General features: G+C 41.3%; 1 protein-coding gene across 1 annotated transcript in view; it reads left to right on the top strand.

Moving 5' to 3' along the window:
- Window positions 1-5,813: 5,813 nt before the first annotated feature.
- BBS9 (Bardet-Biedl syndrome 9) overlaps window positions 5,814-24,607 on the top strand; it is a 554,781-nt gene continuing 535,987 nt past the window's right edge. Inside the window, exon 1 of the mRNA XM_030204492.1 lies at window positions 5,814-5,918. The gene's annotated coding sequence lies outside the window, so the exon portion shown is untranslated. The remainder of the gene's footprint in view (window positions 5,919-24,607) is intronic.

Below are 24,607 nucleotides of genomic sequence, written 5' to 3' on the forward strand. Positions count from 1 at the left end.
AAAAAGCTGAGTGTATGAGTTTTAGTACCAGGTCTGAGAAAGAGTAACGTTTAGCTCATTTTTCAGTGGTCAGTGTTAGCAAGGATTTCACACCACTTCTTCTATTTACTGTGAGCATGAAGTACCTGAACCCTTTGTCTGGCTCTGTTGAAGAAAATGGTTCAAAACAAATGGCAAGGGATGAATCACCAAGGGGGAGATGTAATAAATTTTGTCAGCAGTGCAGCACAATGTGCCAAATATTGATGTTTGTGTGAAATAGCATTCCAGCATGTGTACATAGTACATGCGCATTAAAACCCTGTGCACAGTTAACTTTGAAGACACTGACAATATTTATGCGCATATATATTTGTTCATGTAACCCCCACTGCTGTTACAATTTGTATTTTTTTGTCAGCAAAATATAGCTTGCTGCCTGAGCAGGCCTGCAGGCACATGTTTCTGGTGTGCTCCCCCAGGTGAAGGAAGCTATTAGAGCTAAAAGACAATCCTTCAGAAAATGGAAGAAGGAACTGACTGAAAATAATAACAAACAGCATAAGGAATGTCAAGTCAAGTCAAATGCAAAGCGCTGATAATGAAGGCTAAAAAAGACTTCGAAAAAAAGACTGCGTTGGAGGCCAAAACGCATAGTAAAATTTGTTTTTAGGTATATTAAAAGCAAGAAGCCGGCAAAAGAATCTGTTGGACCGCTAGATGACCAAGGAGTAAAAGGGGCGGTCAGGGAACACAAAGCCGTAGCAGAGAGATTAAATGAATTCTTTGCTTCGATCTTCACCGAGGAAGATTTGGGAGAGATACCAGTGCCACAAATTGTATTCAAAGCTGACGAGTAGGAGAAACTTAATGAATTCTCTGTAAACCTGGAGAATGTAATGGGGCAATTTGACAAACTGAAGAGTAGCAAATCTCCTGGACTGGATGGTATTCATCCCAGAGTACTGTTAGAACTGAAAAATGAACTTGTGGAGTTATTGTTAATAAGATGTAATTTATTCTTAAAATCGAGCGTGGTACTGGAAGATTGGAGGGTGGCCAATGTAACGCTGATTTAAAAAAAAAAAAAAAGGTTCCAGAGGAGATCCGGGAAATTATAGACCGGCAAGTCTGACATCAGTGCCAGGCAAAATGGTAGAGAATATTATAAAGAACAAAATTACAGAGCATATTCAAAAGCATGGATGAATGAGACAAAGTCAACATGGATTTAGTGAAGGGAAATCTTGCCTCACCAATCTACTACTTTTCTTTGAAGGGGTGAACAAACATGTGGCTAAAGGTGAGCCGGTTGATATTGTGTATCTGGATTTTCAGAAGGTGTTTGACAAAGTACCTCGTGAAAGACTCCAGAGGAAATTGGAGAGTCATGGGATAGGAGGTAGTGTTCTATTGTGGATTAAAAACTGGTTAAAAGACAGAAAACAGTGAGTAGGGCTAAATGGTCAGTATTCTCAAAAGAGAAGGGTAGTTAGTGGGGTTCCTCAGGGGTCTGTGTTGGGACTGCTGCTTTTTAACATATTTATAAATTACCTAGAGATGGGAGTAACTAGTGAGGTAATTAAATTTGCTGATGACATTATGAGGCATATTTTCAAAGCACTTAGCCTTCCAAAGTTCCATAGAAACCTATGGAACTTTGGAAGGCTAAGTGCTTTGAAAATATGCCTCAAAGTTATTCAAAGTCGTTAAATTGCGGGAGGATTGTGAAAAATTACAAGCGGACCTTATGAGACTGGGCGTCTAAATGGCAGATGACGTTTAATGTGAGCAAGTGCAAAGTGATGCATGTGGGAAAGAGGAACCCGAATTATAGCTATGTCATACAAGGGTCCACGTTAGGAGTCACGGCACAAGAAAGGGATCTAGGTGTCATTGTTGATGATACGTTGAAACTTTCTGCTCAGTGTGCTGCTGCGGCTAAGAAAGCAAATAGAATGTTAGGTATTATTAGGAAAGGAATGGAAAACAAAAATAAGGATGTTATAATGCCTTTGTATCGTACCACGGTGTGACTGCACCTCAAATATTGTGTTCAATTCTGGTTGCCGTATCTCAAAATAGATATAGTGGAATTAGAAAAGGTGCAGAGAAGGGCGACGAAAATGATAAAGGGGATGGGACGACTTTCTTTTGAGGAAAGGCTAAAGCAGCTAGGGCTCTTCAGCTTGGAGAAAAGGCGGCTGAGGTGAGATATGATAGAGGTCTATAAAATAACGAGTGCCATGGAACGGGTAGATGTGAAGCGTTTGTTTACGTTTTCCAAAAATACTAAGACTGGGGGACATGCGATGAAGCTATAATGTAGTAAATTTAAAATGAATCAGAGAAAATTTTTCTTCACTCAACGTGTAGCTGGACTCTGAAATTCATTGCCAGAGAATGTGGTAAAGGCGGTTAGCTTAGTGGAGTTTAAAAAAGGGTTGGACAGCTTCCTAAAGAAAAAGTCCATAGACCATTATTAAACGGGGATTTTCCACTATTTCTGGGATAAGCAGTATAGAATGTTTTGTACTTTTTTGGGATCTTGGTATTTGTGACCTGGATTGGCCACTGTTGGAAACAGGATGCTGTGCTTGATGGACCTTTGGTCTTTCCCAGTATGGCAATACTTATGTACATAACACATCTGCATGCTGTTTGATTCCCTGCTTTGGGGAGCAACACTTTTTTTTCTTTATGCTTGCATTAGAAACCACATGTTGAGATACATTACATACATGTGCTAAATTTCAAGGTTTGCTACATCAGCCCCTCAGTTGGAATAAAATATCCTGGAGCTTGCCGAACATAACGCCTGATAGGGTTCAAGGGTGACCCTATAACCAGCCCTTCAAAATCACATGATTACAATTACTAATCTAACCGATGAAAGGTTATTCCATTGTGATAGTTCCTTTGTGTACATCCGTATGCTGCACAAGCTGGTATGTTTCAAAATATAGCTGAGATAAAATAAAAATGTTACCAACCATGAATGACAATGTGGATGCAAAAGCTGATAGTTTATTTGCTTTGTTTTGGGTATACCAACATGGCAGCTGCAGAGAAGGGGTGGAAGACAGCTTCATCCTTGTGACATCAGGCCATCTCCTGTCAATTCCAACATCCTTGATTAAGGATGAGTTATTAACAGTTACAGCCTATTGGTTTACAAGCATAGAAAAAAAATGGCATAACAAATCTGTAGATTCTGTAAGAAATAGTTAGAAACAGTTATTCATCTTGCAGCAGACTAAAGTTGTAACAACAGAAAATTTCCATACAGAAAGGCACAAGGTGACAACGCTCATTCACTAGAAACTTTGTAAACATTACATCATCATTGCACCAGAAAATCACTAGGATCATGCCCCTGAAAGAATTATGGAGAATTTAGACATGATCACCTGGAATATCCACATTCCAATCGATTATGTAACCCTCTTCACCTACCAACACAGCATATCTATGATCAAACAGGACAACACACAATCTTCACCCCTTCCGACCCTCCACTTATACGTCATTCGATCACTATACAACTATGTATTTGTTATCAACCGACTGGGGAAACGCCTCTGACGGTACTATGTAAGCCACATTGAGCCTGCAAATAGGTGGGAAAATGTGGGGTACAAATGCAACAAATAAATAAATACATTATATAAGGAACTAGACCTAGTGATACAAGGAAAAAAACCCCACAATCAGGTTTCAGTCCCAAACAATTACTTAGTGAATTGTGTGGAGACAGAAAAGATCCTTAAATACCAAGAAACACAGTCCAAGATCAAGAAAATGTGACAGAAAGATAACTATTTCTATCATTTGTAAACTAGATATCAAGTTGCAGAGAAAGAAGCTCTCTCTCTCTGGCACAATGTATTACAAAACTATCTCCAAATTATCTTATTAGATTAGAAGTGAAGTTTGTTACCAGCATAGTATATACAAAACTAACTTCATTTGGAGACATTGCCCCTCACTCCCAAGATACCCTTTGCTGAGGAAAAATGTTTGTGCACTGCATATCAGCAAAGGAGACCTTGGCAATCATACACTTTGCAATACTGGTTAGATTTATTAAAAAACACACACATACACACATCTCTGCATAACTCACAGGAGCCAACTGGCACCCCCAATATTGAACAAACTTCTTGACTATTTCAGAGAGAAGTCCTTTGTTTTGGATTTAGCACCCCCAATAATTTTGAAAAGTTGGGTCCTATGCCATTACTAGTTTACTGGTTTCCTTTCCACTGTTTTTCAGACACTTGCTTTCTCTAAGGCATGGTAAGCAGGTGTGGTCTTATTTTAACAACCAGGCTAAGACTGATGAAGAGGCAACACAACCAAGTGTCCAGGACAAAATAAGTACTGAGACCAAAATAAGTCTTCTCCCATTCACCCAGTGGTCACGGCACAGTCCCTATAATACCACTCCTACTCTCCAGTCACCAGGAGACCTCCTTTACCTGTCTCAGATCCAAGAGAGAATCTAATCTGCCTTCACCGTGTGATTCTGCTTATGGGCACAAAAATCTCAAAACCACCTCAGACAACAAAAAAAACGGATGGGAGACATCTCGGGGAAAACTACAAGAGGCGTTCTGAGTCCTGCGCATCCACAGGAGCATGAGGGGCCGCAGGAAGGATCATAACAATTACACTCCCTCCTCCTGCAAAAATGAATATCCACAATTATGTAGCTGTCGGCGTGCATTTTTTTCTAAACACTTACCATTTCTATGATTTTGGTCTTCCGCCCCGTCTTCTTCTTGACAGTAAATATATACTGCACCAACAGTGCGCCTCCCAGCAACACGCACACGCTAGCGCTAGCCACAGCTCCCACCTTAGCCACTGAGCTCCTTTCCATGGTGAGTACAGCCCTCAAAACTTCTCTTTCACTTACGGTTTTAAATGAATCCTTCAAGGCACAAAGCTGGAAAGCAAGAAAGGAGAAAACTGCAGAAAAACCGGCTGCACTAGTCCATACGTCAGTCACCACTTTCCTCCTGTGCCCAACTGTCAAACAACGTTACGCTACGCACCTCACGCTCGCTGACTCCCAATTGCGCAGCCGCAAAAGAAAAGGCCTACGCGAACACGACTACTACCCAGTGCAACACCGAAGATTATCCGACCACCTTCCGCGGGCTATGCGAGTTACCAGCTCGCAAGCAAATCTCTAAGCCGCTCCCCATCCTGCTTCCGTCCCGCCCTAGTTTAAAATGAGTCAACAAGCATCCGCAGCTTTTCGCAGGGTGGGTGGAGGCATATTTGTTGGGGAGGAGAATCGGTAAATTCCAATAAAAAGTTTAACTTATTTTACAAGCCAACTATTAAATGCACGCAATAAGTGGTTTAGTCTCTGTACATTTCAGAGTATACTCCTATTCTTCTATGCTTGAATAAATATTAAATAATGCATAAGAGTTACTACTACTATTTAGCATTTCTATAGCGCTACAAGGCGTACGCAGCGCTGCACAAACATAGAAGAAAGACAGTCCCTGCTCAAAGAGCTTACAATCTAATAGACAAAAAATAAATAAAGTAAGCAAATCAAATCAATTAATGTGAACGGGAAGGAAGAGAGGAGGGTAGGTGGAGGCGAGTGGTTACAAGTGGTTACGAGTCAAAAGCAATGTTAAAGAGGTAGCAACCCGAATTTAACGTTTTACTAACTCAATGCCCATGAACCGCATTAATATCTGACTTCCGCTCATGCGCGGTATTGCCCACCTCCGTCTCGCTGCCTTGCAGTTGTATAGGCAATACTATGACAACCGGGTGGTGGGATAGGCGGAGTTGGATGTTGTAGCAGAAGCAGATGGCTTGGTTATTATAGCGCAGTTTTGGGTTGTTTTTTTGTTTTATTTTTATTTGCTTTACTTGTATCTCTTTATATTTCCCCGGTGTGCGGTTAGGTGAGTGTTTTCTCTCTAGTCTGCTACAGTGTATAATAAAAGGTAAATGAGCTGGGAGGTCGTGGTGGGCTGTGTTCTCTCCGGGCTTGGTCGAAGGGCCTGTCGGGGATTGGATTGATAATTTTCCCAGGGCTTCTTTTCCTCGGAGGCTTTGGAATTGGAGCTCAATTATTCCTCGCCACGTTGCTTTTGAGTCTGATGTTTTCATCCTCTCCTCTTCTTTTCTCCCCAGCCATTGGAGAATGTTGAGCTTCCTGAAATTTGACTACTCTAGTAAAGTGTTAAAGAAAAACCTATGCAGTACAGGGGGCAGGGACCTGCAGTAACCGTGGGGATGGAGACGGGGCAGAGCTCGCGAGGACAGATCCAACGGGGACAAACTTTGTCCCCGTGCCACTTTATACTTTGAAGCCTGTTAATGAACTGGATTGTTATTTATGTTTGATGCAGATGATATTTTTCTATTTTGGGAAAACAAGCAAACATGCTGGCCACAGCTAGCAAAATTTGCATGGGATTCTCTGCTGTCAGCACATCTTCTATTGCAGGAGGGACTATGGCAGACAGGAGAGCTAGACTGAATCCTGAGACTGTTGATGACTTCTTATTCATCCACAGATTTAAAAAAAATCACAAGAGTGTTTCATAGGGCTTATTTCTCCCCTCTAGGGCATACAGAATGGGTTGTATTTTGTACCCCTAGACAATTTGACGGGGTGGATTAGGATTCTTTGGGATAGTAGAAGTCAGCTATTGTTGGGGTTGGAAGGGTTATTATAGCTACTAGTTGTTATTATTGCTTTCTATTTCTAATTTATAAACAACAGTTGCACAGCATATTATTCCTTTTTATACTTTAATAAAAAGATTTAAAAATAAAATCATGTGTTCGAGGCTTCTGCAGATGAGAACAGAGCCCATGGGGATGGGTCAGGGACAGGACGGGGATGGAGACAGGGCCTGTGGGGATGGAGACAGAACCAACAGAGACGGGGTGGGAATGGGGACAAATTTTGTCCCGGGGTCATTCTCTACTATGCAGCTTTAAATTGGTTCCTCTTTGGTAAAGCTTAATTGTGCCAACCGGATTTACGTAGTCATCACGCTGATGACTGATGTGAATAAATCCAACAGCCACATTTGGATGAGCTGTTTTGTTCCTGGAGGCCAACAGAATTAGTTCAGCCAGCAAGGTATTACTGTAGTGTTGAACTAATCAGATCTAAGCCCTGGCCCCAATCGTTTCTGGCTTCTGGGTGTGAAGCATTTAACTAAATGTACAGCCTTCCACAGCTCACATGCTTCACTAGTTTTGCATCCCACAAATATGTTTATTTTCAGCATCCCATCCCCCTATCGGTTTTGTCAAGACAGTCCTAGCGTTTGGTACTTTGTACTGCATTTGTTAATTTTTTTGTGTAAAATTATGTAAAGTTTCTACAGTTTCTGGCTTGAATCTAATTTCTAGACTTTGTGAGAATATAGGGACTGCTGGAAAGTCCTAGGCATGTTAGAACATAAAATAAGCCATGTTGAGTCAGATCAAAGTCCCCCGAGCTTGTCACCCAGATTGACCACTGTTGGAGAATGCCAAGTATCTAGCATGAACCAACAGAAATGTGATGACCTTTTGGAACATTTTAAGTGATCAGTGATAGCATTCAGAAGACTACTTGGATAATAATTTTTTAAATAGCTTTTTTTTCCTAAGGAATGTGTCTAAACCTGTTTGAACCGTCCTTTGTTAGTCACCTTGATAACCTCCCCAAGCAACAGAATCCACAACTTAATTGTGCGCTGTGCAGAAATGCTTTATATGATTTGTTTTCATTTTGCTTTGTTAGTTTTTTAATGTTTCCTTTTGTTTGAAAGATTAAATAACTAGGGCTGCGTTTTGATTAAAATGTTTAATCATGATTAATCACAAAATTAAAGCTGATAATCTCCCTCCCTCTCACCTCCAGATCCAACATAACTCTCTTCCCTCCATTTCCTCCTCCCATGTCCATGATCTTTCTCTCTCTTTTTCCCAGGGGCTAACATCTCTCTCTGTTTCTTCCCATCCTCCCTCCTCTCCACCTCCATCTCCATGTCCATTATCTGTCTCTCTTTCTTTCCTCCCTTCCTTCCAGTTGTCCAGTATCTCTGTCTCCCTCCACTCCACCTTTTGGGTCCAACATTGAAACACACTCAGACACTCAAGTTTTCAGGATATCCACAATGAATATGCATGAGATAGATTTGCATACCAAGGAGGCCGTACATGCAAATCTATCTTATGCATATTCATCGTGGATATCCAGAAAACCTGACTGGCTGGGTGTGCCCTGAAGACTGGATTGAGAACCACTGTTCTAAGTTTGGTACAATAAAATCAAGAAACAGAAAACAAACAAAAAACATTCTGGATGCTACTCCAAACTTTACATATCCATCCTAAATAAATACCAGTCACACTCTCATACCCTTATTAAAACAAACAAACAAAAAAACCCCAGCCCTTCTTAGCTTCAACCTACATTGGCCAAACATTCAGGCCTTAATGAGTTTCTGGAATCTCAAATTGTTTGGGGAAGGAAAATGTAACAACGAGAACTGTGAAGAACGCAAAATCATAGAAGCTACATAGATAATGAGGAGTTTTTAGGTGAACGGCTTTGCATTTAATCCAGTTTTCGACTCTCAACCAATGAATAGAGTACAAAATGGGAGTTACATTATCATGCAGCTTAACACTAGTCAGCAATCTTGCCGCTGTTTTCTGAACCAACTGAATAGCTTAAACTGTTTCTGAAACATACCAGAGCAGTTACAGTAGTCTAGTGCATTGTTGCCCAAATTGGTCCTGGAATATCCCTTCCAATCAGTTTTTCAGGATATCCACAATGAATGTGCAGAAGATTGATCTGCATACACTGCCTGTATTGAATGCAAATCAATCTCATGCATATTCATTGTAGATACCTGAAAACTTGACTAGCAAGGGAGACTGACTTGGGCTAATGTATTAGTTAAAAGTGCATGCATAATCAGATTATGAAAACAAATTTCCACAATTAATAAGTGAAAACTAGCAAAACTGGATCAGAGCACCATAGAAATCTGCTTCTTAAAATTGCTGTTTGTATCCAAAGAAATCCCCATACTATGGATTGTCTGACAATCCTTTAAAAATGTATCAGTTAATAAAGGTTGAAAGTGCAAGTTCTCCACTTTTTGATTGGACCAAATGCATTCAGATTTGTCTGAATTTAGTTTTAAACAGTATTGAGGAAACCACTGGAATATCTAAACACAGTTAAATGTTTTCCAGTTATTCCATGGAATTTCTTTCTAGTTGAACCACCAACTGTATCTCATCTGCATAAAGATCCAGATACCAAGGTGATCTATAGCAATCTGAGAGAGAATATAGTCAAAACTGAATCCTCACCTCTTTATATGGAAAAATATTTTTGTTTACTCAATTACATTTCCAGGATCATCAACGTTGAGAGAGCAAGTAAGGAGACTAATATTTCCATTGTCTTCTTCAGATTATTTATCATCATAGGTTCTCTATATTAAATCTTCATGAAAACAATTAACTTCAACCTTCATATGTAAATAGAAAAAATAAATAGCAACGTATTGAACAAAATATGACACATCATCATGTTTTTGATATAGACCTGCACTAGGGAAATCTCTTCATCGCAAATGTAGACAATCTTTAGCATCATATCTATGTTAGTTGAATGTTCTAATGTGTACCAGTATTATGCTAACATTGCATTATGTCTCTGGTATTTGAATTCCAGTGTTGTTAAATGTGTATATTTTTGATACTGTTTTATGGTAGTTCTATTATTAGGTTTCAGTTTACGTTTTTCAAGTTTACCTATTTTATATTTATGTTTATTCTTGATTATTTTACTATTGTTACGCTGTTAACAAAATTGTAAGTTGCTGTATACCGCTTTGGGTGAATCTCTTCATAAAGGCGGTTAATAAATCCCAAAAAATAAAATAGCTATGGTCATGCTTTCAGCATTTGTATTCTACAAAAAAAAGGTGGTTTTGGCATCTTCTTTTTCAAATATAGAACTTGCATAATCTGACAGAGAACAGCTAATCAGATCAAGCAAAAACATTGAACCTCTTTATTCAAATCGCTCAGAGTCACAGTATTCATGTCATGGAGTTGTCGTGGAAGTTTAGTTGATAATCCTGGTAATCTTCGCACTAGTCTGTATAACATTTAGTTACTTGCTACATTAGATATGACACATCATGATTTTTAATTTTCCAGTGTTAATACAACTTTTGTATTCATTGAGGTGTAAATGAACACCGCTTGTAGTGCACTTTACATACACCAGAGAACAAACAATGATATAAGTGATAGGTTACCAACATGTGGTATCTGAGACATCAGCAGGGATTACCCAGTACCCGGCAAGACAGAAAACCAGCCAGTGTAAGTGCTGGTTTTCTGCTGCTGCTGGTCACTCCCTGCTCGTTCTCCTGCAGTCTGTCATCTATATATTTTCCTTTCCCTCCTTCTCCCTACCCCCACATGTCTGGCATTTCTCCTTCCCCATTTCTGTTCTAAGCTCAAACTTGCCTGCAGTGGCAGTGATCACCACAGGCTGCATTTGGCCACTCTGTGGCCTTCCTTCTGCTGTGTCTCACCTCTCTGATTCCACTTGCTGTTTCCAGTTGGGCCGGTCTTGGCATAGGGAAGGCACCATAAAGTGAGAGGGAGAAATGCCGGATCCATGGAAGTGGGGGAAAGAAGAGAAGAGAGAGACAGATGACAGACTTCAGGATGAAGGAGCAGAGAACAACCTGGAAGAGGGGAGAGAGAGAGATACTTGTCTCTCTGGATAGAGGGAAGAGATGCTTAGCCTGGGGCTGAGGGAAGGATAGAGAGGCTAGGCTATGGGGCATGGAGGGGGAGATACTGGATTATGAGGGATGGAGGGAAGAGAATGGGAGAGACTGTGGCCTCTGGACCTATGAAGGGGGGGAGAGATGCTGAATCTGGGGGGGGGTGACAGAATGGAGGAAAAAGCATAGAGGCCCAGGGAGGGCAGATGCTGGCCACAAGGGGGGGCTTAGGAACCCGAGAGGGAAGATACTGACCATGGCTGGTGGGGGGGGGGGGAGCGTGGTGCTTGGAGAGGGGAGATGGATTATGGATATATAGAGAGAAGAAATGTCAAGTGAACAGGAGACCTTAGCAAAAAAAAAAAAGAGAAGACAGAGGAAGTGTAAACCACAGACCAACATGATTAGAAAAATAAAATGGTCGGACAACAAAAGTAGAAAATTTTATTTTATTTTCTGTCCTGATAAAAGGAGTTTGATATATATATATATATATATATATATATATATATATATATATATATATATATATATATATATATATATATATATATATATACAGTTTGGAGGTGTCCCCTTAAAGCTGATGGAAAAAGATTCCAACCATAGGAGTAGGTTAATATCATAGGTTCCTTCCAAGAAGGAAAAAGAGAAAAAAAACCCAGACGCAAAAACTCATACTAAATGAGAAAAACGAATGGGATGAAAAACTCTCTTTCCCTCTTGTAAATAGCAATTAAACGAACACCAAAAACCAAACTAACCCAAACTAACCCCAGCCCAACAAAAGACTACCTGAAAAGAGCCCCCCCCCCCCAGGAGGAATAAAGAACCTACATAATCGGAAGCATAGGTAATCCACACTTGAGATCTCAACACACATCATGTTCTTGGACAAGTCCAATCCTTCCCCACAGTCATAGAACTATACCAAGTTCAATTACCACGTCATAGATGACCACTTTTCTTCTGGAAGCTGAGGCCAGAATACAATCTATATAAATAATTCTCTCTGAAGCTCACTCTGTGGCAGAGAAACACTGAAGCCCTGCACTGTTGGTAGGCTAGGCTGTCAGCACCACTCACTGTCACTCATAGACCTGCCCTCAGCCACACCCCTTCCGGACATAATTCGTAACCCCAAAGTTCTAAATGAAGCTGCAACTTCTAAGGTGGCAGAGATCGGAATTTTTCCCCATGAGCGTCTGCCCCGCCCTCGCGTCAAAACGTGATGACGTCAAGGGCAGGGCTATGACACTCAGCGAATCGCATCGCCGCACCCACTACTGAACCCTCCAGCACACATCGCCGCCGCTCCCCCCCCCGTCCGACGTCAGCTGTTTTGTTTTTTAACACACATGGAGAGGGGGTTTTTCTTCCTCTGCCGAATGCCCGACAAATGGAAACTGCAGCTACAGCTGCATCGCTTACGGTGGGTCGCTGCAGGGGGGCCCAGGGGACACGAGGCTCGAAATGCGATGCACAGGTGCCTGCAGGGGGGTTGCGGGACAGCTGCGTCGCTGACGACGGTTGCCTGCAGGGGGGCCCGGGAGACAGGAGGATCGCTGCACACCAACACACATGGCGAGGGGATTGTTTTCCTTCCTCTGCCGGACGCCCGACAAACAGAAACTGCAGCTACAGCTGCGTCGCTTACGGTGGGTCGCTGCAGGGGGGCCCAGGGGACACGAGGCTCGAAATGCGATGCACAGGTGCCTGCAGGGGGGTTGCGGGACAGCTGCGTCGCTGACGACGGTTGCCTGCAGGGGGGCCCGGGAGACAGGAGGATCGCTACTCACCGAAAACCTCGCTAGCGCCCGTTTCATCTCTCACGGAAACGGGCCTTCTTTACTAGTACCTTAATAATTCTTCAATATTCCTACCCTTTGATAAATAACAATAGGAAAATCCTTAAATTCTGGAGATACAGGAAGTCCCAATGAAAAAAAATAGATCGAACAATCCATTTTGAAGTAGATGAATACTGCAATACATATGTCAGCTTCTGAAAAGGTTCCTTATGTACATAGTGAAGCAGAAGTTCCTGACTTAAATTTTGCTCTTCAATAAGCGCATTTCAGTATAGCAATTGGGTACCCACGTTGCAAAAACTGATAGAATAAAGCAGTAACATGCAATTCAGAATTCTTCTTCCAACCTATAAATTGACTTACTGGTGGTCCCATCTTCAGCTTGGGGGCAGACTGATCATATGGGCAGTTGGGCAGTGCCTGAGGGACCAGGGCTGTTTGTGTGTCCCTCCCACATGCCCGATGTGCAATGTCTTCCTCTCTCCACTGGGACCGGGGCGCCCCCTTGTCTCTTCCACCTCCACTCCTATCCTTGAACTGCCTCTCCCCTTTCTCAGGTAGGGGCACTGGCAGCTAAATCTGACACTGGAATTTCCCTCTGCCATGGCTTGCCCCCTTCTGACATCACTTCTTCTGCCATAATCGCAGGCTGTGGCAGAGGGAAGTTCCAGTGGTAGCAACAGACAGCCGATTTAGCTGCAGGACCAAAGAAAAAAGGTCGGTGGCAGGGGTAGAGGGAGACAGTAGGACCCGGGGGGGGGGGGGGGCCTATGGTCTTCATTGCCCAGGGATCCAGACCACTTGTCTTCCCCTGCTTCAGCTGATAAGGATGGCAATTCTGAAACTGAAGGAAATTATTCTGGTCCGAAGGCTTCTAATGCAAAGCAGTTAACAGTTGGCCTTCCCATCTAACAATATTAAGGTCCAAAACAAATTCTACTCTGATCACTAGAAGTAGTGAACAGAAGGTCAGCATTTAAGGACTTTATAAAAAGAAATCACTCCAAATTAAAAAAAAATGTCATCCAGAAATCTCTTCCAAAATAAAATTTTATCAAACTGCTCTGAGAATAGATATAATCTTCTTCAAATTTCAGCACTTATAAGGTAGCTACTGATAGGGGTCAAGAAGCATCTGTTGCAACCCAAAAAGCATTTAGATTGTTTTTTGAGGTTTGCTTGTTTTTCAGCCTTTGAATTTACAGTTGTTTTTTGAGGTTTGCTTGTTTTTCAGTCTTTGAATTTATAGTTGCATTGTGATCAACATATAGCTGGATGGGAGAAACAAACCTCGGAAGCCTTTGCAGAAATTAACATTGAAATATCATCTAGGTACAAAACTAACAACTTATTCTACCTCAAATTTCCAATGTACAAGAACCTAAAAGTCAACCAAACACTTGACGCTTTCCATTCCTTACCAATTAGCCAACCTGTGGAACAAACTCCCTGATTTTCTGAAATTGTGCACACACTACCTGCAGTTCAGAAAAGTCCTCAAAACCTTATTCAGTAAGGCGCCTATCAAACACCTAATTTAACTATCGTCATGAGGACCCCTTCATAATTAACAGACATGCCTCTAGTTGCTCTATTCTCATGTTACTCCTGGACGGTCTAGTCTAGCTCTTTATCAACTGTGATCCGTCCTTGAACTGTATAGGTATAGGTGGAATACAAAAACTGTAATAATAATATCTCAGCAAGTTAGATTGAACATTTTTCATTAGTCTAAAAAAATCCCCCAGAATCATTTTTGTAATATCTTTCAAGTGCTCAAATTCCTGCACATACTTTGGTGCTCGTTTTCAAAGCAGATGGACATCTTAAAATGCCTAAAAAACATCCATCTGCTAAAAATGTCCAAATCCTGATTTTGGAAAGTCAGAATTTGGACATTTCACACTGCAATTCATCCAAATAGCATAGGGAGCATGTTTTAGGCAGGATTTTGGAGGGCCAGAAGTAGGACGTCCTATAGCGATTTTCAAATGGGAAGAAAAGAAGGATGTTTTTCTTTAGACCAGTTTCATTGATATCCAAGTTATAAAAAGGTGCTCTGATTGAGCAGCTGACCACTGGAGGGATTAATGCATGATCCCTCCTTAATCCTCGAGTGGTTGCTGTTCCCGTCCCCCTCCCACTCCCCTGACAGTGAAAAGGAAAGCCAGGCTTTATGTCCACTGCAGGTATTATGGCCATTCTGAACAACCTAGCAAACATGCCCGAGGAGTAGCTTAGTGGTTAGTGCAGTGAACTGTAAACCAGGGGACAGAGGTTCAAATCTCACTAACTATTATTTTTCCTGGGGCTCCCTCCAGGAGTAGAAACATACTTAGAGGCATATTTTCAAAGCACTTAGACTTGCAAAGTTACATAGTAACCTATGGAACTTTGTAAGTCTAAGTGCTTTGAAAATGAGCCTCTTATTGTACTTAAAGATATAAGATACCTGGAAGCTATTGAAATGTACAGTCAGGTACAGTAGGTATTTTTCAGGTCCTGGAAGGATCACATTCAAATCTCACTTCCACTCTTTTTAAGAATAATTCTGAGCCTTCCAGAAACAGAAAAATGCCTACTTAAATATATGACCTTCAGGCTATTGAATTGGTGACATTTGGGTATTTTTCAAGTACTGGAGGGATCACATTTACAAGAAAAGAGTTATAGGTAAGGTTTGAACCTTTGTTCCTTGGTTTACATTCCATTGCACTAACCAGTAGTCTGCTCCTCTGTTCTGCAGAGACATCTGTGTGGCTATATATTTTTTTAAATGATGCCAGACAGACATTCATGTCCCTGGTTTTTTGTCATTCAGAAGTTGGACATTTTACTTTAGAAAATGGCTATTAATTTTGGACGTTTTTAGTGCAAAAACATCCATCTCACAGCATAATCGAATAGGAAAGCAAGACACTTTTCTTGTTTGATTATGGCTGTGAGATGAACAGGTTTTTTTTGGACATAATGAGATAATAAGCAGGATTGTTTTGGTTTTTTTTTAACTGCCCCTCCAAGTGTTCTTAATAAGTGTACTTTAAATCTTAATTCCAGTTCCAGACGTTTCTAATTATATGATCAATAATGGATGCAAAACCTGTTAACATGGAGCTAGGAAAACCTAACTTTAGACCCTATGGGGCAACCATTTCACCGGACAACATTCAGGCTTCTTCATGGGTGTAAGCCCAACTTCTTCATTTTCTTGAAAACTTTAATTAAACCAGCATATGTTGATATATATACGTATCTGGAATTAACATCTTCATTATATCTATCATGTATCAATTATTTGTATACTTAAAAATACAACTTACTGTTGTTCCCATAACCCAGCTTCTCTTGCTTGTTCTGTGCAATCAGCCTGGCTTTTAACTGCTAAAGAGATGCTGTTGCCATTATGAATGACCACAATTCCATGAAGTTGGCCAACCCCCCTCCCCCCAGCTGTAAACCAAATATAATTCTTGTTCAAAACCAACCCAGCCAGGTCCATCAAATAACTGGACTTCTTCTACAGAGGGATGTAGGTCTCAAAACCTTGGTGATACTCCACCTTTCCCTGAATGATCCATATCCTGCAGTTTAGTCAACAATCATGTAAGAGGTATCCTACATAAAGAGCATGCCAAAATATCCACAAATATGGATAAAGGCTCTAATACTGATCCATGAGTAAACAATAGGTCATCCAGTAGATTTCTTAAATCCTTTTGTGTATTTGACAGCATATAAAGGAGTATGTTGATGTAGCTCAGCCAAGAAAGTAGCCCCCTTAGATACAGTTTTCCACTTTCCAGATAACCTTCAACCTTTGATTTAATCAGTTGCCAAAGACATAACTGTATCACTGAGTTATTGGTAAATTCATAATAAAATTATGTGTTGGAAAACTGATGAATCGCTTCTTGACTATAATAAATGATTTCCAGGAGGACCACAGCTCCCCACTTATTCACTCTAGTAATGATCTCATTTTGAATCTTTTGTATTTGCAACAGAGGCAATGCCTCCTCTGCTTACTTATTACTTTATCTTCTCAATATTTTCCTAGCAATCTTAATAGGAGCCAAATCCTTAAAGGCAGATATTGTAGGATTTAAAGTGCCTGGAGGCATCTATTTAGATTTAGGTTATATCACCAAATTGTCTGATGTGATGGTTGAAATTCTTGAAAGTATAGATATTATAATTTTTGAATGAGTTGATATAAACTAAAATATGAACATTTAAAGGCTTCATAAAATGTTGAAAGGCACAAATCCCATTCCTAGATCTGGTACCCTCTCTTGTGAAGGTGCAGAGAAGGGCAACAAAAATGATAAAAGGGTTGGGTCGACTTCCCTATGAGGAAAGGCTAAAGCGCTTAGGGCTCTTCAGCTTGGAGAAAAGACAGCTGAGGGGAGATATGATAAAGGTCTATAAAATAATGAGTGGAGTGGAAAGGGTAGACGTGAAGCATCTGTTTACTGTTTCCAAAAATACTAGGACTAGGGGGCATTTAATGAAGATACGAAGAAGTACATTTAAAACAAATCATAGAAAAGTTTTCTTCACTCAACGTGTACTTAAACTCTGGAATTCGTTGCCAGAGAATGTGTTAAAAGGCAGTTAGCTTAACGGCATTTAAAAAAGGTTTGGACGGCTTCCTAAAGGAAAAGTCCATAGACCATTATTAAAATGGACTTGGGGAAAATCCACTGCTTATTTCTGGGGTAAGCAGCATAAAATGTTTTGTACTTTTTTGAGATCTTACCAAGTATTTGTGACCTGTATTGGTCACTGTTGGAAACAGGATGCTGGGCTTGATGGACCTTTGGCCTGTCCCAGTATGGCAATACTTATGTCAGTATCACTTTAGAGATATTAATTACAGACAATATTTGAATTCTGATACCTGTATCCCCTCAATCCTCTGTTTAGTCTTATTCTTGATTGATGTCTCCTGCTTATGTGTGAAGGCTCAAGTTCATTGTTTGCATAAAGATTTGATACAGAGGAGCTATGATAATACAGTTGAAATATACCTGTGCCTTTACTTGCGCTTCCATTGTTGATGTTATTGAAAATGTAATTGTTATGACTTAATATTTGTTCATACAGAGAGGTGACTTGAGATCGTCATAAAGATGGCATTTATAACCACATTTTTCAACCATGGGTGTGATTAGGCCAAAAATATATAAAATAAAAAGAGGGAACAAACTGGACCCTGAGGAAGTGCATATTTCGTCACAGTAGAGGACATGTATTTCCCTTTCCATGATACTGTTTGAGTGCAGTTCTCCAAAAATGCTAAAATTGTAGCTCCATTCCTATGTTTTAGAACTATTGATTTAATTTCAATCAAGAATCCTGTCCCTTGTTAGCAACCATAAAAATATCACTCATTGTAGAAGTTCGAAAACCAGTTTCAGTCCTTTGCAAAATCCAGATTGTAATGGATAGCATTATGATAATTATCTAGACATTGTTGGTTAAGAATTTTTTCAATAGATTTGCCCATAAAAGGAAGATTTGAAATGAGTCTGTAGGCCTGAGGGGAACTTATATCTAAGCAGGAAAAAGGGATGCACAAATAGACTCCCAGTCCAACTACAGAGACATAATAGTAATGCTGAATAAATTTTATTAGTGAATACCAATAAATATGCAAGTAGACTTGTCACGGACCCATGTTTCGGTGCTCAGCACCTGCTCAGGAATCGTGTATCTTGAGCAAAGCTTGCTTTGTCACAATATATCAAAAAAAGCACCACAAGGGTGCAACAGCATCAAAAATGTCATATCACAGATCAGAATGGTACAAAGGCAAAAAACCCCCTATATCATCAGAAGTAAAAACCACTATGGAACATGATGCTGTTGCACCCTTGTGACACTTGTTTTTATAGTGGGGTATTAACTGTATCTCCTTCCCTTTTACCTATCCTATCCTTGTCTACCTTCCCTGTTCCAACTCGTATATTCCTGGGCGCTGTTGTGTTTTTCTCAGTTCATAATATTCTTTTCACATGTCCTTTGTAATGCTTTTTTCACTATGTAAGTAGTTATGATCATCACAGTTTATAATACTCTTCCTACATTTTCTTGTTTTGCTTTATTTTCTACCATGTAAGATGCTTTCTTTTACAATGTAAGCCGCACTGAACCTGCTGTATGTGGGAAAGCGCGGGGTACAAATGTAATAAATAAAATATACTGTGACAAAGCAAAATGTAAGACTCCTGAAGTAGGTGCTCAGTACCGAAACATGGGTTCTTGTCGAGTCTGCTTGCATATTTATTGATATTCACCAATAAAATTTCTTCAGCACTACTACATGTCTCTGTAGTTGGCTATTTGTGCATCCCTACTTTTTCCTTCTTGGATTTCACACATAGGGTTGCTTTTCCTTTCTTGCTGTGCATTTTAACTTATATCTAACCCATCAACCTTTTCAAGATTGTTTTAAGTAGGGGGCAAGATAACCCTGTTCCAGAGACAGTTTGGCCAGCTGACTTAAACACAGAGCTATAATACTACTACTACTTATCATTTCTATAGCGCTATAAGGCATACGCAGCGCTGTACACCATACACAAAAAGACAGTCCCTGCTCAAAGAGCTTACAATCTAGATAAGACAGGTAAACGGACAGAACAATTAAGGGTAAGGGAATAAAGAGGTGAGGATAAAAGGATAGGGCAAGTGAGTAGTGGTTAGGAGTCAAAAGCAGTGGTAAACAGGTGGACTTTAAGTTTGGACTTGAAAACGGCCAAAGACCTTTATCTTTAAGTTTAGTGAAAGCTTGTTGAGGATCCAACTCATAGAATGAAGGCTTAAACGACAGCATTTTTTTTGCCAGAATCTATGTAATTAATTTTAAATAAAGGAAAGATTGAACCTTGTATAAAAAGTCATTTAGTCTCTGCATTCTCCGCAAAAAATGCTCTTGAATCAATTTAACAAGTTCCTTGTTTTTGAATCTATTGTCCAAATCCGGATGTTTATCTTGAAATGTGCAACTCAAGGAACTCTGAGAAGTTCTGGCGGCTCTGCTTACTGACTTCTTCAATGCTTCCTTAGAGTCCGGAGTGGTCCTGGAGGACTGGAGAAACGCAGATGCGGTCCCTTTACACAAGAGTGGAAGTAAGGAGGAGGTTGGGAATTATAGACCTGTCAGTCTGACCTCAGTGGTGAGTAAACTAATGGAAACGCTTCTAAAGCGGAGGATTGTTGTAAGGTTTCTCAAATTGAATGGAATGCAGGACCCAAGGCAGGTCGTGTCAGACAAATCTGATTGATTTCTTCGACTGTATGACCAAACAGTTGGACATGGGAGGGGCAATAAATGTGGTGTATTTAGATTTCAGCAAAGCGTTGGATACGGTTCTGCACAAGCGACTCATAAATAAACTGAGTATGGAACCTAGAGTAACTGACTGGGTTAAAAATTGGTTGAACGGACGGAGACAGAGGGTGGTGGTAAATGGCGCTTGCTCTGGAGGTAGGGATGTTATCAGTGGAGTGCTGCAGGGAATGGGCCGGCTCTTTTTAACATCTTTGTGAGTGACATTGCAGAATAGCTGTCTGGTATGGTTTGTTTCTTTTGCGGATGATACCAAACTCTGCAACAGGGTGGACACCCTGGAGGGTGGGGATGACATGAGGAAGGATCTAGCAAAGCTTGAAGAATGGTCCAATATTTGACAACTAAGAGGGTCATTCCATGCCAAGTGGTCTAAACCTTCCCACCATCATGTCTCCAATTTTATTCAGATTTTATCTGTTGCGCGAGTCAGGTGTTAAACGAAGTTTCCCAAAATTTGAGGTCTCTAACTGCAATAGTTGCAGAGATCTAGACCCCCTTTTCTGAAAGGTTGTCAGTCCATGAGTGCGCGACATTTACCAAAATGCCATTTTTGGGGTCTAATAAAATCCAAACACATTTATAAGAATGGCTAAAAAATTCAAATCCTGCACAGTTTTTGATGCTAATTCCGATGAAATACATTTTAACATTATGGATGCAAAATCCAGTCAAACAAGTTGACTCAAAGTGTGCATCAAAATTGGTTGCGACTCATCGGAACATATTTGGATCAATATTCAGACTGCAACAACTTCCATGCAAACAAAGATACGGACTTGAAATTTTGAACAAGCATTATGCTTGTGCTGGACATAATACTGCCAGATTTGCAACTAACCAGCATCTATAACTGCCCTGCAGGATCTCTTCAAAGTTGGCACTGTCAGTGCAAATGGTAAAATGTACCAAAGTTCAAAGCCATTTATTAAAAAAGAGTCTGCCTGAATCAGCTTGTGGACAGTATCATATGAAAGAGAAAATTGTGCTCTACAACACTGATATGTTTTTGTTTTGCAATGCCACCATCAGTATTAAACCAGGAATCAAGCAGGGACTTGGGGAAGCAGCAAACAGGAGAATAAACCAGGAATCAAGCAGGGTCTTGGGCAGGCAGCAGACAGTAGAATAAACCTGGAAACCAGCAAGGTCAAAGGCAGGCAGCAATCAGTATAATAATCCAGGAAATAAGCAGGGTCAAGCTGACAAAGAAAATTTTCAGGGCAGGAACCGCAACAGACCAACAGGGACAGGAACACAACTCAAGACCTCTGTTGCCAAGGCAAAGTAGAAAGTTTCCAGGTGGTTAATAAAGGCAACATACAAGGGAGGTCCCCAGGTAAGGGTGCTGTTTAGTTCCAAAAATCCCAAGACAGTCTGGAAGGCTGGAAAATCCGGACCGGAATTATTTCTGGAACATGGGAAACAACAAGCAGACAATCCATCGCAGCCACCAGGTCTAACCACCAGGTGGCGAGATGCATGAGAGCATGAAACATGGGCACAATCGTGACAAAAGGGGAGATGGATGAATGGATGCAGAGAGAAAGGGGAGAGACTGGAAGGATGTGGAGAGAGAAGGGACACTGAACAGAAAAGGGTAGAGAGATAGAGAGAGACTGGATAGAAGGATGGGGAGAGAGACATTAGATGGAAGGATTAGGAGAGCGGGTAGATGGGTGGAAGGATGGGGAGAGAAAGAGGGAAGACGCTGGATGGAAGGGTACAGAAAAAAAAGGAGACACTGGATGGAAGGATGCAGAAAGAAAGAGGGGAGACATTAGGAGGGGGTCCTGAGACCAGAGAGGGGGAGGGGGTCCTGAGAGGGAGGGTGGAGGGGGTCCAGAGACCTGAGAGGGGTGGAGAGGGGGGGGAGGGGGTCCTGAGACCAGAGAGAGGGGGGGGAGGGGGTCCTGAGACCAGAGGGGGAGGGGGACCTGAGACCAGAGAGGGAGGGGGGAGGTATCTCTGTCACACACACACTCACTCTCTCACAGTCAATGTCTTTCTCACTCTCACACACTGTCACTCACACACTCTATGTCTCACACTGTATCACATTCACTCTCTATGTGTTACACAGTCACTCTCAAACACTCTCTCGATCTCATACACTCTTGGTCTCACAGAGAGTCTGTGTATCGCACACATACTCGCACACTCTCACAGACACACTCGCACCCACACTCACTCTCTCTCTGTCACACACACACTCACACATTCACTCTTTCTCACACAGTCACTCTCACACACACTCTCTCAAACATACACACTCCGAGGAAAATCTTGCTAGCGCCCGTTTCATTTGTGTCAGAAACGGGCCTTTTTTAACTAGTGTTTTATAAGTCCTTGAAAGGTTGGAATTGTGCCCTGGGGTCTTGTGTTGTGGAAAGGCTAGTACCTAACCTGCCTGTGGTCCTTGGCCTCTTGGGACCTTAGTTTCCCATTCATAACTCTTTCATAACTCTGTTCCTGTCTTTTTGGCAGCTGGTGTGGTTTCTGATTCCCACAGCTGTACCCTGAGCTTCTGGAACTCATCTCTAAATAGCTGGCCTTTGTAAAAAGCTCAGAGCCTTGCCCAACAGTGAAGCCATAGCAACCTGTGAGCTGATAATGAGGTGATCATAGCTTTGGCTGTTGTCCTGATAAGATTGTATTGTGCATTGATCAAAATTGCTGCTGATAACTCTATATTAGTTGTCTCTTCATTTCTTCCTCTGTGCCACGCTTGATGTTGCTGAATCCTGCGTAGCAGGGCATTTGCTACAGAGTTACTGTATGCAACTGTTTGTACAGATATACTAGTCACCTTAAATGTCCAAGCACTGCATCAAATTTCAGTCCTGTAGATTTCTTAATATTGCCATCCCTTCCCACTGGGATTATTGTGTACTTGGTGACTGCTATCACCAAGGTGTTCACTGTAGGCACAGCCAAGAGGTTATCCTGCTGTTCTCTAGGGAGAGAAGAGAACTTATCTAATGCTCTAATACCGTTGAACTTGGCATCTGGGGCATTACACTCTATTTCAATAATCTACTACTACTACTTAACATTTCTAAAGCACTACTAGGGTTACGCAGAGCTGTACAATTTAACATGGAAGGACAGTCCCTGCTCAAGGAGCTTACAATCTAAAAGCTCTTTAATGACCTAGTAGAAGAGAAATATTTTAGAGTACCTAATCCTTGCTTTTATAAGATCCCCTATTCTGAAATTTTGAGAGGCTCATTGACTTGATAGATGAGGGTAGAAAGATCCTCACTGTTAAATAGCCTGATCACTGCTGTGTCATCTTGCATAGTTTCCAATTCTCAATCTTCCAACTCTTCACTGCTGCTTGTACTCATAGCTTCTATATTGAACGCCTTACTAGACTCCTAAGAAGTCAGCGAAGACGTAGATAGCCCTGCTTGGCCTAACCAGGCCTGGACCTCTTTACTACAGGCCCTATCTCCCAATACCTTCTCTTACCTCCCTGACATCCAACTCTTACTGCTGGGAATCTGGGGTATTCAGGGCATCCAGTTGCTGGAAAACAACATCATAGTACAGATAGAATGAACCCACTACTGAGCTTTGCCTGTGTGTCCCACTGCTGCCCTCCACATGCTCTACTGATATAACCAAGGGAAAGGCAGCGTCGTTGGCATTTAGATTTCTAGATGTCCATAACACAGCCAGGCAACATCTGGGGTGCAAGAAACTTCTATTGCTTCCCCCCTCTTCCATGAACATTGTATACTATTGGAACCACTTGTTTTTAAAGTTCCTACAGTGTCTCCAGAAAAGCTGAGCAAGTACTCATGTTCTGGGGAATGAAGACCAACGTGACAATTGCTGCCTATGAACACTTCCCTGACCCCAGTTGGGGCTTCACAGTAGGGGGAAGACTGAGGCCTTTGCTCTTGCAATAAGTTTTTTTTTTACTGCACCACATCTCTTCTGTGCTGCAGACAGAGTAACAGAGAAAAATGTAGGCAGATAAAGACCATATTGCCTATTCAGGCTGCCCATCCATACCATCTATTCTCCCTGTCACTCCCTTAGCGATCCTATGTACTTGTCCCAAGCTCTTTTGACTTCAGATACTATTTTCATCTCTACCACTTCCACCGGGAGGCCGTTCCATGAATTCACCTCCCTTTCTGTGAAGAAGTATTTCCTCAGGTTACTTCTGAGTCTATCCCCTTTCACCTTCATCCTATGCTCCCTCATTCTAGAGCTTCCTGTCAGTTGCAAGAGACTTTCTTTCTGTGTATATACGCCACGCAAGTATTTTAAATATGTCTATCATATCTCCCCCTTCTCCCGCCTTTCTTCCAAAGTATACATATTGAGAAATTTAAGTCTGTCCCCATATACTTTATGATGAAGACCACTGACCATTTTAGTAGCTGCCCTCTGGACCGACTCAGGTGAATTGTACACAATATTCTAAATGAAGTCTCATCAGAGTCTTATACAGGGGCATCATCACTCCTTTTTCCTACTGGCCATTCCTTTCCATATGTACCCAAGCATCCTAACTTTTGCCAAATCCTGCTCCTCTGTTGTACACAAAAGTTCTTCGCCCCTGTAAACGTCGGGGTCACAAATTTGTACTGGCTGCGTTTGATAAACGGAGTTTTTTATAAGAATAGTAAAGTTAG

This window comes from Microcaecilia unicolor, chromosome 1 (assembly GCF_901765095.1).
Source record: "Microcaecilia unicolor chromosome 1, aMicUni1.1, whole genome shotgun sequence".
Taxonomy (NCBI): domain Eukaryota; kingdom Metazoa; phylum Chordata; class Amphibia; order Gymnophiona; family Siphonopidae; genus Microcaecilia; species Microcaecilia unicolor.